The following is a 14,074-nucleotide window of genomic DNA, read 5'->3' on the forward strand; positions in this document are numbered from 1 at the left end:
CTAGCATCTGTGTTTCTGGGTTCCTTGATAACTGTTTTTCTTCCTCCCTCCCTTCCTTTCTTCTTTCCCAACCCAGCCCCCTTTCATTCATTTTGCCTACACACTGAAGATTTGGGCTCCTTCAGTAAAGCCAGTAGAAAAACTTAGTCATTGGGTTTCCAGAAAGTGGTCTTTAAAGAAAGAATAGAATGGATCGTGGATTTGATTTATTATTTTCCACCAGAGAATGCATTATCAGTAGTGTTTTTAACGCGTATTTTATGCTATGAAAGAGGAATGCGGCACATTGTTTTGTAAGACATTCTTAAACCTCGCTTAGAGGCCAGGCCTCCTGCCAAAAATCCTGAAGAATGGTGGCGCAACGGGTTGGCACTACAGAACCTCACTAACCTCAACACCTAGGCGTTCACATGAAAACTTGCCCACCAGCACGAGGCCTTTCGGAACTTGCCATGGAAAATGAGTGAACGCCTAAGAGATCAACGCCACATTCTTCAGAATTAAGGATAAGAATTAAACGGAAGCTACCGCGCTAACAGTCAGCTAAGTATGAAGGGAGTAGGTTCAGCGGGAGAGGAGACCATCAGGGCATCCCGGTCTCGGAGCCTTAAAAGAAGCCCCATCTCCTCGGTACCCCGGGGAGTGCCCGGTAGCTGCGGCGCCTTCCCAGCACTGCGGCGCACTGCGGAGCCGCCTGCCAGCCCGCCCGCCCGGGCCGTGCGGGGCTTTCCTCGCCGCCCCGCGCCGCCGCAGTCCGCCCGCCCCCCGCGGCCCCGCCGGGTGGCCGCTGTCCGCGCCAGGCGCGCCGCGGGGCATCCATCAACCTAGAGCCTTTGACGCACACACGCGCGCTCCCAGACGGAGACTCCGTCTCCTGCCCCCACCCGCCACCCCTGCCCGCCCCTCGCGGGTCTGCATTTGCATCACTGGCACACGTAGCAGGTGACGCGAGCGCCCCCAGCTCAGGCCGTCCAGGCGGCACCTCCAGCCCCCGTGACTCAGCCCCTCCCCCTCCGCCCCCGCGAGCCGCCTAAGGTCCCCGCACGCCCACAGATCTGCTCCCGATTGTTCATCTGTCGCGGGGTGCTGGCTGCCCCAAGCCAAGTTCATCCCCGTATTCCGCAGTCCCCCTGGACCCAGCTCGGGGCGCTCCCCGCGACACTCTGGAGAAAAGTCTTCCCAGTTCTAGAACCCAGGCGGAGGGGAAGAAGCCCACTAAGAGAAAGGGTCAGAGGGTCCGCTAATGGCCTTCACTACCCTCATTGCCATCTAAGATTACCCATTATTTACTGGGATCGGTCCCTTTCCCCTCTGAGCTTCACAGCCTTGGGTCTGCTTCGCCTCGCCTGGCGCACAGTAGGCGCCCAATAGGTTTTTGCTGAATGAAGGCGTTGTGTAGGAAGTGCAGGCGGCTGACAAAGAGCCTCAGCCCCGCGGGCTCCCCTGCTCTCCAGCCCTCTCTTGCTCTCGCTTAGACGCTAGACAGGCGCTTCGGGAATGCATGTGGGAGAGTTTGAAAATTCATGGTGTTTCTTTCAGGCTCTCTCAGCACTTACTGCAGCTGCCTCTGCTCTCCCACCACCCGCACGTCTGCAGAGGGATCCCCGCCGAAAAGTTGAGCCTAAGGCTGCTATGAAGGTTTAGGTCCAGGTACCCTGCCCGTCAAACCACACAAGCAAAAAAGAGCTTGGCGGTCGCTGCAGACGCGGCCCATGCATCGCCTCTGCTGCCTACCCACCTCCCCTGGGAATCCCAGAGAAAGTGCGACCCAGTCCCCAGACCTACCCTAGCGAACCCGGGGGCCACTGAATCTATTTTACCCCGACTTTCCCGGTCCCTCCTCAACAAAGGCGCCTACCCAGCAGCGGGCACCTGCAGCCGTTTTCCCCGGGGCAGGCGGGGCAAAGTTGCGCTTCTGAAAGGTTGCAAAAACTTCCCCAGGCTGTAGCGCCCGGCCACCGGTCGGGAAGAGAAATCCAGTAGCCGGGAAGTCTCCCCGGGGATGCCCGCTTCGCCTCCCCCACTCACCGCTCCAGCCGTCGGAGACCCTTTCCCTGAGTGGTGTCAGCACTGCAGCCGCCTCCGTGCGGGCGCCGCTCCGGCTCGCTTCCCCGGGCCGCCTCCGTCTGCCACTCTCGCCTGCAGCGCGCAGAGTGGTGACTCCTCTGAGCGTGTCAGCGGCGAGAGGAGGGGCGGGAAAGTGACTCCTGGCTTGCACGCTGCGGTCCTCCTCCCCTCCTCCGCCTCCCTCCTCCCCCCGGTGCTGCAGTGCCGGGCGGCGGCGTGGCGAGAGTACCAGCGGTGCGCAGGGTGTCACGGCGCGCGGGGGAGGCGGGCGCCGGGCGCCACTCGCGGTGCTCCGGCAAGTCGCTGTGGTGAGGCGCTGCTGAGGTGCGGGACTGGGGCAGGGGGCGGGGAAGGAGAGCCACTTGCAAGTGGTAGGTACTTCTGGAGAAGTCAGGGCTCTGAGTTAGTAGCAGGTGAAGGAGGGGGGCGGCAGTCCTTAATTGGTCACCAACTGTGACTGTGCGTTGCGCAATTGGCGGCGACCCGGGTCAGGTCCAGCGTGACACGCCAGGGATTTCTGACTGCTGGACTCTGTTAGCACCGGACAAAAAGAGGGTTTGTATTCTATTTCTGGGCCTGGGATTGACTTGTTACTTCAAGTTGGCTTCCAGGGAGCAACCAGGCAGAGCTAGATTGCCTATTTCCCCCAGCCCCCACCCCGACGCTGGCAGACAAGTCCAGAGGAAACTTGGGCACAGCAAGAGCAAGCAGAAGAAAACTTCGCTAGGTTAAGTCTGGTGTCTCCCCAATGCTAGATAGGGCCAGACAGCTGGGCTCGCAGGCAGACATTGAAAGTGGCCCCTTAGGGGGAAAACAACCAAATATGAGAGAGAGGGAGAGAGGGAGAGAGGGAGGGAGAGAGGGAGGGAGAGAAGGGGGGAGAGAGAGAGAGAGAGAGAGAGAGAGAGAGAGAATGAGAGAGAATGAGAATGAGAATTTTGCTTGTGTTGTCAGAAACAAACATGTCTCCCTTTGGCGTGCAGGAGACCCCAACTCGCGCTTCACTGTTCCAAAGCGGTGGAGAGAAACTCGCTCCTCGAGGCCACACCCAGGCCTGGCGCACCCACCCAGCGGCACCATCGGAGGGCGTCGCCCTCCCAGGCCTTCCTACGCGGACCCTGCCATCCGGATGCTGCGGGAAGTAGGGCATCCCCACGTCCCTGACTCCTCCAGCTCCGCGCTGTCACGGAACCCATGTGGAGTGGGAAGCGGTCACACAGGCGTGTGCCTTCCGCGAAATCGTGGCTCTTGTGGTGGTGACCCAAAGCGAGACAAAGCGCGGTGCCAGTACGGGCTGCAGTGGTTGGAACTCAAACACACACATCTCTCCGCGAATGTGTTCCATACGTGTAAATATGCCTGGGTGATTGAATGGATGGCTGAATGAACGCTGTGTGGATAGAAATATAAATGTTACATGTATAATGCAGGCGCCAGGGAAGGAGAGCTATCAGGCATCCCCAGGCTGGAGCCTCCTGCACGGAGGAGCCGGTGGAGCCAGGCCGTTCGCCCAGGGCGGTGTTAACTTGGGCTTTCCAATTCGATTTGTGCCACTATGCAGGATACTGTGAAGAGAAGAAAATGGAGACAACTCTTGGTCTCTCATTTTCTCTCCTTTCTGGTTCAGACACTCTGGAACTGTAAGTTATGGTTCTCATGTGCTGTTGAACCTACACTTCCTTGCTCGGTCTTTCTTGTTCTGGTGAGAGGCTTTGCAGTCTGTGACCGTAGGCGGAGCTATGAGATGGTCAGGCAACATGAAAATTAGTGAACGTGCTCATTTTCATTTCGTGGATTCTTCTTAGTAAAATAATTATTTAAATAGTTAAATAATTTAAATAGTTAAATAATTTAATTATTTAGGCTAAAATTAATGTGCTGCTACTATGACAAGGAAGTGCCTATGAATCCAGCATTGGAAATACAATTGTGAAATTTAAAAATAACAAATCCTATATGGATTCCCCACATGTTATTTATAAAAATTTGAGCTTCCAACTGCAAAATGTGCTGGCAATTCACTGAGTTCTCAAACGGGTACCTTTTTGAGAACCTCCCCCAAACTGTTGCTGAATAATGGATTGTTTCTCCAAGTGACAGAAGTTCAGAAAACCATGAAACAAACCTTAAAAGCGATCAACGTTCTTCATGCTATGCTGTATCATCCTTAAATCATTCTCCTATCTTGTCCATGGAAGATATATATATTTTTAAAGTGGATTGATTTTTCTACCTTTGGATTTTCGTGTCTTGATGCATTTGAAGGTAACAGCTCCTTTAGGAAAATCCCTGATTGTGTGTTTGCAGGAAACATCCGATTTAAGACCAGGTTGCACTGGAAAAGGCTATTTTAACGTTGTGTCTTTGGAGGATAGGAAACACTTTGTCATGATGATGTTGTGCCCTGGTTCCTGGACTTGCCCTCTAAAGCAGTTCTGGTTCTAGGGTCCTGCCTGGCACACACCTTGGCTCCAGGCCCCTTGGATCCAGCACTCAGACTAGTTTTATTCATGCTGTCATTATAATGAAATGTTTTCTCTCTTCTGAAAACACTTGTCTTGTAGAAGCAGATGGAGGGAAAAGGGGTACACCCCCCAATCCCCACAGAATCCCAGTGCTCTAAAGTCATTGCCCTCCTACACATCAGGACTTTTGTTCCTCAATGCAGAGTATCTTCCTGTGATGCTAAAACACAAGCTGTGAAAGACACCTAATGAGCATGAGAGGTCTGTTTTTGTATCAGCAAAGTGGTTTTGATAAAAATAATTCACACTAAGTACAGATGCTATAGTGGCTATATTTTATAATATACACAAGCAGCACAGTGCCTAGTACATAATGGGCATAGAATAAATGTTAGTCACTCTTCCTCTTTTAGTAGTCAGGGCAAGGTTTTCCAAAGGCTGTGCTTTGGAGAATTGGTTTTGTAAGATGCTCTGGAAAGTCAGAGTTACACCTGGCTTCCACAGCAGAGGTCTGAAGAGAGCCCCATACTGTTGGACCAAGTTTGTACAGCTCTCCACTTCTCCTCATCATCATCAGGAGTCTATAGAAAAGTGCAGACACCTACTCTTAACCCAACACTCAGCTTCCACAACACTCAAAACTATTTTTTGGCTCTTTTGTAATTTTAATCGAGGTATTACTATTCATTTTTAAAAATTCTCTCTTATAAGCACCACATTTTAATATCTAAGTCAATATTGGGGGAAAGAAACACCACCAAAAACTTCCCTTCGGAACAAAACAATGATGTTCATTCCTCCAAAAATCCACATTGAAAGTCTATCATAACCAAAACAAAAAAAAGCCCACGGAGAAATAAAAAGTAACAAAAATCACATTCTAGGGTGTTAGGACATTTGGCAGTCTTTACTGTGCTGTCGAACCATCCTTCAGCTGGCTTTCAAAAAAATAACACCCTAAGCTCATCAAAATATACATTTGCCATTTGCTTTTTAAAATTAAAAATAATAATTAAAAAGAAAACTTCAAGGAATTCACAATCAATTGCCTGACTTGTTTCAATGTCATGTACAGCATATGGAAGTGAAAAAGGCCATTTGCAGCACTTGTGATTAAGGGATATTCATCTTCAAGGTTTAGCTTTCTTCCAGACAGTGTGAAATACCCACAATTCGAAGTTTGAAGGGACATAGACGATCTCCTTTGAGAATTCCACAAGGCAATGCAGGCACCCAAGCTGTTCTTCGAAGGGTGGCAGGGCTTCTGTCAGATTGACACAGTTCCCACGTGTAAAATATTTCCCATCCTATTTCAATACATTCATTGAGGGGTCAAAAATCAGTCCGAGAAACTCCCACGTGGAATCTTGTTCCGGAGATGTGGATATTGGAACAGCTGTCAAATCATTAGTCACATAATCCAATTCTCTCCCTTCTCTGGTGTGCCTCTTCAGTACTGGAATACAGTCTTCTATCAGAGCCTGATAGCAGTCTCCTTTCAGATTGTCTACAACATCACCACATGTGTTTTGCATATATTTCTTACATCCATCAATCACCATTTGGTCAATCTCTACCATAGTGACCATCTTTGATTTTAGTTTGACTGTTTCACATAATATGCCCCCATCTCAGCCTCTGAGAGTCAGTACCTCTTTGCCAGTGCAATCTGCTTTGCTGCTGCCCATGATGGCCCAGGTATATGCAAATCACTCTGCCAAATCAACATCTCTACTAAGGATGAGAATATTTCCAAATTGCTTCTAGTGTAGAATTTTAATGTTCCAATAAGGTGAATCTTATTATATACCACTTCATCTATGTCATATTCGACCAGGCACCCATTGGTGGTGGACCAATGTCTGTTGATGGCCCCTCTTCAGACTACGGGTGGTAATGGCTTCACCAGCCCAGTACTGTCTTGACTCAATTCTTTCATTCTTTTTTCTACTTTGTTCAAAAGGCTGTCGATCTCTTCTTTGCCCTGCAGGTCATCATTGTAACTCTGAAGGTCCAGCAACATCAATCCATGTAGGTAAATTCTCAAATTGGCAAAGATGCCGTTTTTGTGTTTCCATTTGTAGATTGCTAAATAGCCACGGTCCTGCCAGGTGTGCACTGACTCCGCCATCCCGTGCTCCTGGAAAATGGACTGGAGGCCTGTTAGAATGGTCTTGCCATCAGCTTTGGCACTGAGCATGAATTTGATCTTGCTGTGCCATGCTGCTGTCACAGTGAGGTGAGGCCCTCCTGTGCCATGCTTCAGGGAGGTGGCTGTGGGAGCCAGGGGGTGGGGGCATGCCCGTGTCAGGCTGTGGCCCACAGGAGTCAAAACAGTATGTTTTGAGTCTGCCAATGTTCATCTTGTTAAGCCCTTAATGCCTACTTGTATCAGTACCACAAGAAGCCCCAAAATCTCAAGTGCTTTTCTCATCTCTTATGTTCTAATGCTCATAAGGCTCAGCACACCTAGTATTCTGTCTCTTTCTCCCTATCCAACTCCTGAAACTCTCTGACTATGCCTCCTAGACTTCGAAGTCCACTGTTAGCAAAATGCCCAATATCCTCAACCTCATCTCCAAGTGTTCTCTTCACCTTTTTGTTCTCATGGAAGTATGGCTTGCCTTCCTAAGAGGCTGCTCTCTCACAACCCTCTCAAGTGACAGCTGACATTTTCCCTCCAATGCTTGCATCACTTGTGTCTGGAGATAGGAAAGTGGTGTCCTTGTTCTGCATTGCTACTTCTGGAACATTCTTCACCACTCCTCCCTGAAACCTACTGCTATAAATCTCCTTTCATCAGGTTATTTCACCCACTACTCTTAGATGTGGCTAGCAGACTCAGACCTCCAGGTAACTCCACAACTTTCCTGATTGACTCCCAAGTCAATGTCACTTCCTGAACACTAATCCTGTTTTAATCCTTGGCAATTTAATATACACACAGATATTCATTCCAACCAGTACAACCCGTAGACCTGGGCAAACAAGGACTTGGTCTCCATGCTCCATGCCTTAAACAACTCTAAAGTTTAAGAGTTAGAGACCACCTCTCTGGTGGCCAGGTTCTTTTGGTGGGGTCACTTAAGCCTACACCCAGATCCACGTGGACCCTATCCCCGTTTCTCCCCTTCAGTGTGCTCTTCACCTTTCTTCTGACCCCAAAACTCACTGTAGTCTTGACCAAATGCCCCAAGGAGCTGCAGAGCTCCCACTTATGAAGTCAGCCGTGGATGTGTAGACAGGTCCTGGTTCTAGGAAGGCAGTTTGGCAAGTGGATTGCTCTGGTGGCTGGTGCCCCCATTTTCTTTCCAAAATTGTGGAAGATCGGCAACCAGAACCAGAAGGGTGCTGCCACATTGAGTTTGGGTAACTCGCATTGTTTCCATAGACACCCCGTCTCCTACCCTCCTACTCTTCCTCTTATTTTATGTTTTTAAAAATTAGTTTGTTTGACTCAAGATCCAAACAAGGTCTACCATACATTGCAATTGGTTGATATGTCTCTTTTTTTTTTTTTTTTTTTTTTTTTTTTGGCGCGGAGTCTTGCTCTGTGCCCCAGGCTGGAGTGCAGTGGCGCGATCTCGGCTCACTGCAAGCTCCGCTCCCCCGGGTTCACGCCATTCTCCTGCCTCAGCCTCCCGAGTAGCTGGGACTACAGGCGCCCGCCACCTCGCCCGGCTAATTTTCTTGTATTTTTAGTAGAGACGGGGTTTCACCGTGTTAGCCAGGATGGTCTCGATCTCCTGACCTCATGATCCGCCCGTCTCGGCCTCCCAAAGTGCTGGGATTACAGGCTTGAGCCACCGCGCCCGGCCGATATGTCTCTTAAATCTCTATTTATCTATTGGTTCATCCTTCCTTTCTTTTCCCTTCATAATTTACTATAGATGAAGAAACCTTATGTCCTGTAGAGCTCTCCACAGTCTGAATTTTACTGATTTTGTTCCCGTTATGCTATTTAATAGGCTCTGCTGCTCCCTGTATTTCCTGCAATCCAGAAAATAGATCTAGAGGCTTATCAGAGGCAGGGTCTTTTTAAAATGAAACTACTACATATATATCATTTAATTAGGAGGCATATACTAATTGTCTCTTTTGTGATGTTAGCAGTTATTGACGATTATTGCTATTTATCTACTATTTCATTTGGGTTTTGCTAAATGATAAAATTCTAATGAATATTTCTTGAACAGCCATCCTCCTATACTTTTATGAGATGGTTGATAGCAATATGGTGGGGTAGGTTTTTCTTGTCTTTTTAATGTGAGGGGGATACAAGACAAAACCTAGGACTTGCACAAGTTATTGAATCTAATAATGAGGCACAATCCACCCTCCATTACAAGCAATCTGAAGGTTTACACTATCAGTGTAAGGGAAACCAGAGACCAATTCTCCCTACCACTACCAATATAGGGGACTACCGAAAATGTTGCCTTGATGCTTAGTATAGCAAGGGAATGTGGCTATCGAGTAGAGGTAGAATATGCTTACCTGAGAAATTTCAACTGAATGCAAGTCTTAGAGATCTCTAGCCCCGAATTCTCAATAAACTATGAATTCAGTTTAATATTGGGTTGGCAATTTCCCAGTCCCTGATAGAAAGAAATGCAAATCCTATGTGGAGGAGCCCTCCTTCATCCTGGAGTTCAAAAAAAAAAAAAAATCACACAAATAAATGAAAGTTAGAAAATAATGAAGTACACAAAATAACAATACACAAGGAAGCATGATACCATGAAGGAGCACCAACACAAATAACAGAAGAAACTTCAATCTTTTCCTGATGAAAGACTTCAGATGTTAGAACTATTGCTCATAATTTTTACTTTACTTAAAGAAAAATATATGCAGGCAATAGGAAACTATAAGGAATAACCAATCATATTTAAAAAGGCGCCAGATCAATCTTCTATCCAACTCTGCTGGTTGCCCTACCAGCATTCAGTACAACTTCCACACATATATGCATACTTTATGCTTGCCTTAAAGAATCCTGATTTTATTTAGGGATTTACCTTTTAAAAAAATGACACACATATATTTAACAATACAGTTTTCTACAGAATGCTAAGAGCACTTTTCATATTTTACAGAAGGGCTTGAAACAATATGGGCCTTCTATTAATACTCATACCATAGCACAACCAAATATAACTCCTACATAGATGCATTACAATGTGCTTAGAGTTTAAAGGCTCGATGGAAGTAAGGCGAAAAAGACTATATAAGGTATTTTACATAACTAATTGAAAAATAAATGCAAAAAAATAGTAAATAAAATTTAATATGGTCTCATGTGCCCCGAGGAAAGTGATGCCTGATTTGGAGGAGTGATTGCTATGTGCAAATAATCTATTTGGAACTGCTCCCACTATAGGGCATTCATCATCCACCCCTTTTCTATCAGACATGACAATGCCAATTTCCTTTACTTGATAGCAATGTCTTTTAAGATCCACAAAACAACTGCAAAATTTAAGTTTGTGCCCTTCTTTCTAGCTTCTGGGTAGACTTCTTTTATTAATCTAGTCAGTTAATTCAAGGTTGCATCCATCTAAGTGTAGATCTGCCGCTCGCTAGACCCCAGGACAGCTTGGGCATGTCTTTTCTTGGTCGGTGGGTGTCTCCGGCTCTTTCTTAATTTCTTCCAGTGCAATTCATGACTCCACTGCCATCTTCTTCTGACAAGCTCTCGAGATTCTTGCCCAGACCTCTGGCCCCCTCAGCAAACTGAGATCTACCACTTTTCACATGACCATGTGCTTTTGGGAATGGGCACATTACATTGTAATTGGTCCAAATCAGTCATGTTAATTCCTCTCTCCCTTCCAGTTATTGGTTTGGGCATGGACTTGTTACACAATTCTGCTCAATGACATTTGCAGGGAAGATTTCTAGACAGCTTTTGGGAAAGCTCCTCCTGAAAATATAAATGAAGCAAAGAAGTCCCATTTGTGGCTTTAGACATTATTTGCTTGAATGTGACATATAGAACTTTGCAAATATCCTGGAATCATGGAGGAGAGGTAGTCTGATGACATAACACATGAAGGATGTGAGAGTTAAGTGAATTTCAGAGAAATGGAGCCAGAGCCCTGGTGTGCCATGTCTGGAACAGCCCTACTTCTGTTGTGTAGTAATAAATTTCCTCTTTTTTTTTTAGAGCCTCTTTAAGTTAGAGGCCTTTGCTCATAGCTGAAAGCATCCTTATACTCTCCCCAGCCCTAAAAGAGCACCTGGCACACAGTAGATACTCCACAAATGTCTACTGATTTGAGTTGAACTGTGTTTCAAGTTTATTTCCTTTGGGAAAACAAGAAGGATGTCTCCATCTGTTGTATTCCAAGTTTCTAGCACAGTTACTACATTATGGAAGGTGTTTGACAAATATTTGCCTAAAGTCAGAACGGCTTCAGGATCTTAGCAAGCAAAAGGAAAAATTTAGGAGTCCAGATGGAAAGCTGGAAATGAAAAAAATATTAACTCAATGAAAACTTAAGTTCTGGGAGCATTTTTCTGCTCAAACTGCCACGGAAGAAGCTGCCCCAGGCAGGGTCAGAGAAAGAAACTTGGAAGAGGTCTCTAGCCTCCTCTGGTGGCTCAAAGGGGAAGGCAGTGTGTCACTTAGAAGTGTGTGGCAGGGTAGAGATGGGGAAGGAAGATGAAAATGCCCACAAGAGATATTTTTTGCTGAAAGAGGCAGATTTTGATATCTGGAAAACATTCTTGTTAAGAAGGAGAGATGAATTAAAGGAAACTCTAGGCCATTCAGGACTGTATGACGGGTTTGCCTCATGGGCCCATAACTGCATCTCTCTATGTTGTTTGTTCCTATATTATCTGCACATCTAGGATAAGGTAGTTTTTGTCACTCAGAAAATGTCTGACCTCAGTAAATGTGGCAACTGGTAAGATGCAAGGAAGCGGGGTGTTCCTGATGTTTCAGTCCCAGGAAGAGGAGCTACCATTACCTGAATGGTGACTGAGAAGACTGGAACCACATCATACAGCGTTGTGGGGTCACAGTGATTAGTTTGGAGACTCCAAAAAGAAGTAGAGCTTCCCAGAAGCAGCACAATTCACCTCCTTTAAATCACTCCATGATTACACAGTGATTTAACATGCAAACTCCTTTGCCTGTTCGCGTGTCTCAAGTCAATGCCTACCAGAGAGCCAAAGCCTTCACTGCAGAGGAAGTTCTGAACGACTACAGGCCAGGATGGTTTGACTCATCTCTGCCCTCAGCCACCCCAGTGCTTGCACAGTAGGTCTGTGAACCCTCAACCAATGAGGGATGAGAATACATGGATATTCTGGGTTAATTGGCATACCCCATAGACTCATCAAGTTTCTCTACTTCTTTTTTTAAAATTAATTTATTTTTTATTTCAACAGGTTTTTAGGGGAGCAGGTGGTGTTTGGTTACATGAATAAGTTATTTAGTGGTGATTTCTGAGATTTTGGTGCACCCATCACCCAAGCAGTGTACACTGTACCCAATGTGTAGTCTTTTATCTCTCACTGCCCTTCCACCCTTTCCCCCGAGTCCCTAAAGTCCATTGTATCATTCTTATGCCTTTGCGTATCCATAGCTTACCTTCCACTTATGAGTAACAAGATATGGTTACTGAGTTACTGAGTTACTTCCATTCCTGAGTTACTTCACTTAGAATAATAGTCTCCATTTACGTCTAGGTTGCTGCGAATGACATTACTTCATTCCTTTTTATGACTGGGTAGTATTCCATGATGTGTATATATATATATATATGTATACCACATTTTCTTTATCCACTCATTGATTGATGGGCATTTGGGCTGGATCCATATCTTTCCAATTGCAAATTGTGACACTCTAAACATGCGTACAGCCAATCAATCTTCGACAAAGCAAACTAATACGTAAAGTTGGGAAAGGACATGCTTTTCAAAAACTGGTGCTGGGATAATTGGCAAGCCATATGTAGAAGAATAAAGCTGGATCTTCATCTCTCACCTTATATACAAATCAACTCAAGATGGATCAAAGACTTAAATCTAAGACCTGAAACCAGACAAATTCTAGAAGATAACATTGGAAAAATTGTCATTCTAGACATTGGCTTAAACAAAGATTTCATGACCAAGAAACCAAGAGCAAATGCAACAAAAACAAAGATAAATAGAGGGGACTTAAACTAAAAAGCTTCTGTACAGTAAAGAAATAATCAGCAGAGTTGACAGCCCACAGAGTGGGAAACAATCTTCACAATTTATACACCTGACAAAGGACTAATATCTAGAATCTATAAAGAACTGAAACAAATCAGCAAGAAAAAAAATTCCATCAGAAAGTGGGCTGAGGACATGAGTAGACAGTTTTCCAAAGAAGGCATCCAAATAGCCAACGAGCATATGGAAAAATGCTCAACATCACTAATTATCAGGGAAATGCAAATCAAAACCACAATGCGATACCACCTGACTTCTGCAAGAATGGCCATAATCAAAATCAAAATAATAGACATTGGTCTGGATGTGGTGAAAAGGGAACACTTTTATACTGTTGGTGGGAATGTAATCTAGTACAACCACTATGGAAAACAGTGTGGAGATTCCTTAAAGAACTAAAAGTAGAACTACTATTTGATCCAGCAACCCACTCCTGGGCATCTACCCAGAGAAAAAGAAGTTTATCTACTCCTGTGTAAAATTAATCAAGCTATACCCACCACCTGAGATACCAAATACCACTTTCTCTACTGTATCTCTGCAGCCATTACAGGGAAAAGCATCCTGCCCAGCTCCACACTTGTTAACTCCTAGGTTCAACTGCATATATGGCCCTCATTACCTACCAGTTTCATTATAAATAATTCCATTTCATTTCCTGTAGTACAACAGCTTTTTGAGGGCAAGGACATCACATTTTGTACAACATTAAATCCCACGAACTCTCCAACACAGTGGAGGTGCTAAACCTTTCATATGAAAGGTGCTAAACACATTTTGAATAATTGTTCACACATTTAATTAATCTTTCACTTTTTTTCTGGAACTTTGTTTTCCAAAATAAGGATTATCAAGAGTTTTTCTATATGAGGAACTCATGGTTTTAAATTCTGCAGTGACTTCTTTGGAGGGGTAATGGCATAACAATATCTGGAGAAACTTACATATCTATAGTTTTTTATTTAGTTAAAAAAATGTGCCCCTTTTGTGACAAGAGTAATCTCTTTGAATTTTTTCTCTCTCCTTTTCGTTCAGTGACTTCTCCTGCTGCTCTAAGCTCTGTAGCAAGTGTTATGGATCCTCTGTATCCAGATGATTTATAGCTCAACTCTGAATATTCCCATGGGTCTTCCCCATTTTTACTGGCTAGAATTTCTTTTTAACATTCTACTATAGGTCTGTTAATGCATTGAGTTCTATTAAATTATTTTCCTGCTCAAGGGAAAATTATCATCTTCATGTTCAGAATTTGTCTTGTATAATCTTCCTGCTCCAAATTAGTGTTCTAACACTCAGCTTTTCTATTTTAATAATAGACATGCTGA

At 45.3% G+C, this 14,074-nt stretch overlaps 1 protein-coding gene and 1 pseudogene across 2 annotated transcripts in view; both read right to left on the reverse strand.

Moving 5' to 3' along the window:
• The window catches only part of SV2C (synaptic vesicle glycoprotein 2C), a 269,947-nt gene extending 267,789 nt beyond the window's left edge, over positions 1-2,158 (reverse strand). The window contains exon 1 of one of the 2 annotated variants that reach the window (XM_050795667.1): positions 2,029-2,158. The gene's annotated coding sequence lies outside the window, so the exon portion shown is untranslated. The remainder of the gene's footprint in view (positions 1-2,028) is intronic. The other variant, XM_050795666.1, reaches the window with a different exon arrangement.
• A 3,504-nt stretch (positions 2,159-5,662) lies between these two features.
• Positions 5,663-11,544, reverse strand: LOC126956158 (spermine synthase-like; annotated as a pseudogene).
• Positions 11,545-14,074: the final 2,530 nt, after the last annotated feature.

This window comes from Macaca thibetana, chromosome 6, assembly GCF_024542745.1.
Source record: "Macaca thibetana thibetana isolate TM-01 chromosome 6, ASM2454274v1, whole genome shotgun sequence".
NCBI lineage: Eukaryota > Metazoa > Chordata > Mammalia > Primates > Cercopithecidae > Macaca > Macaca thibetana.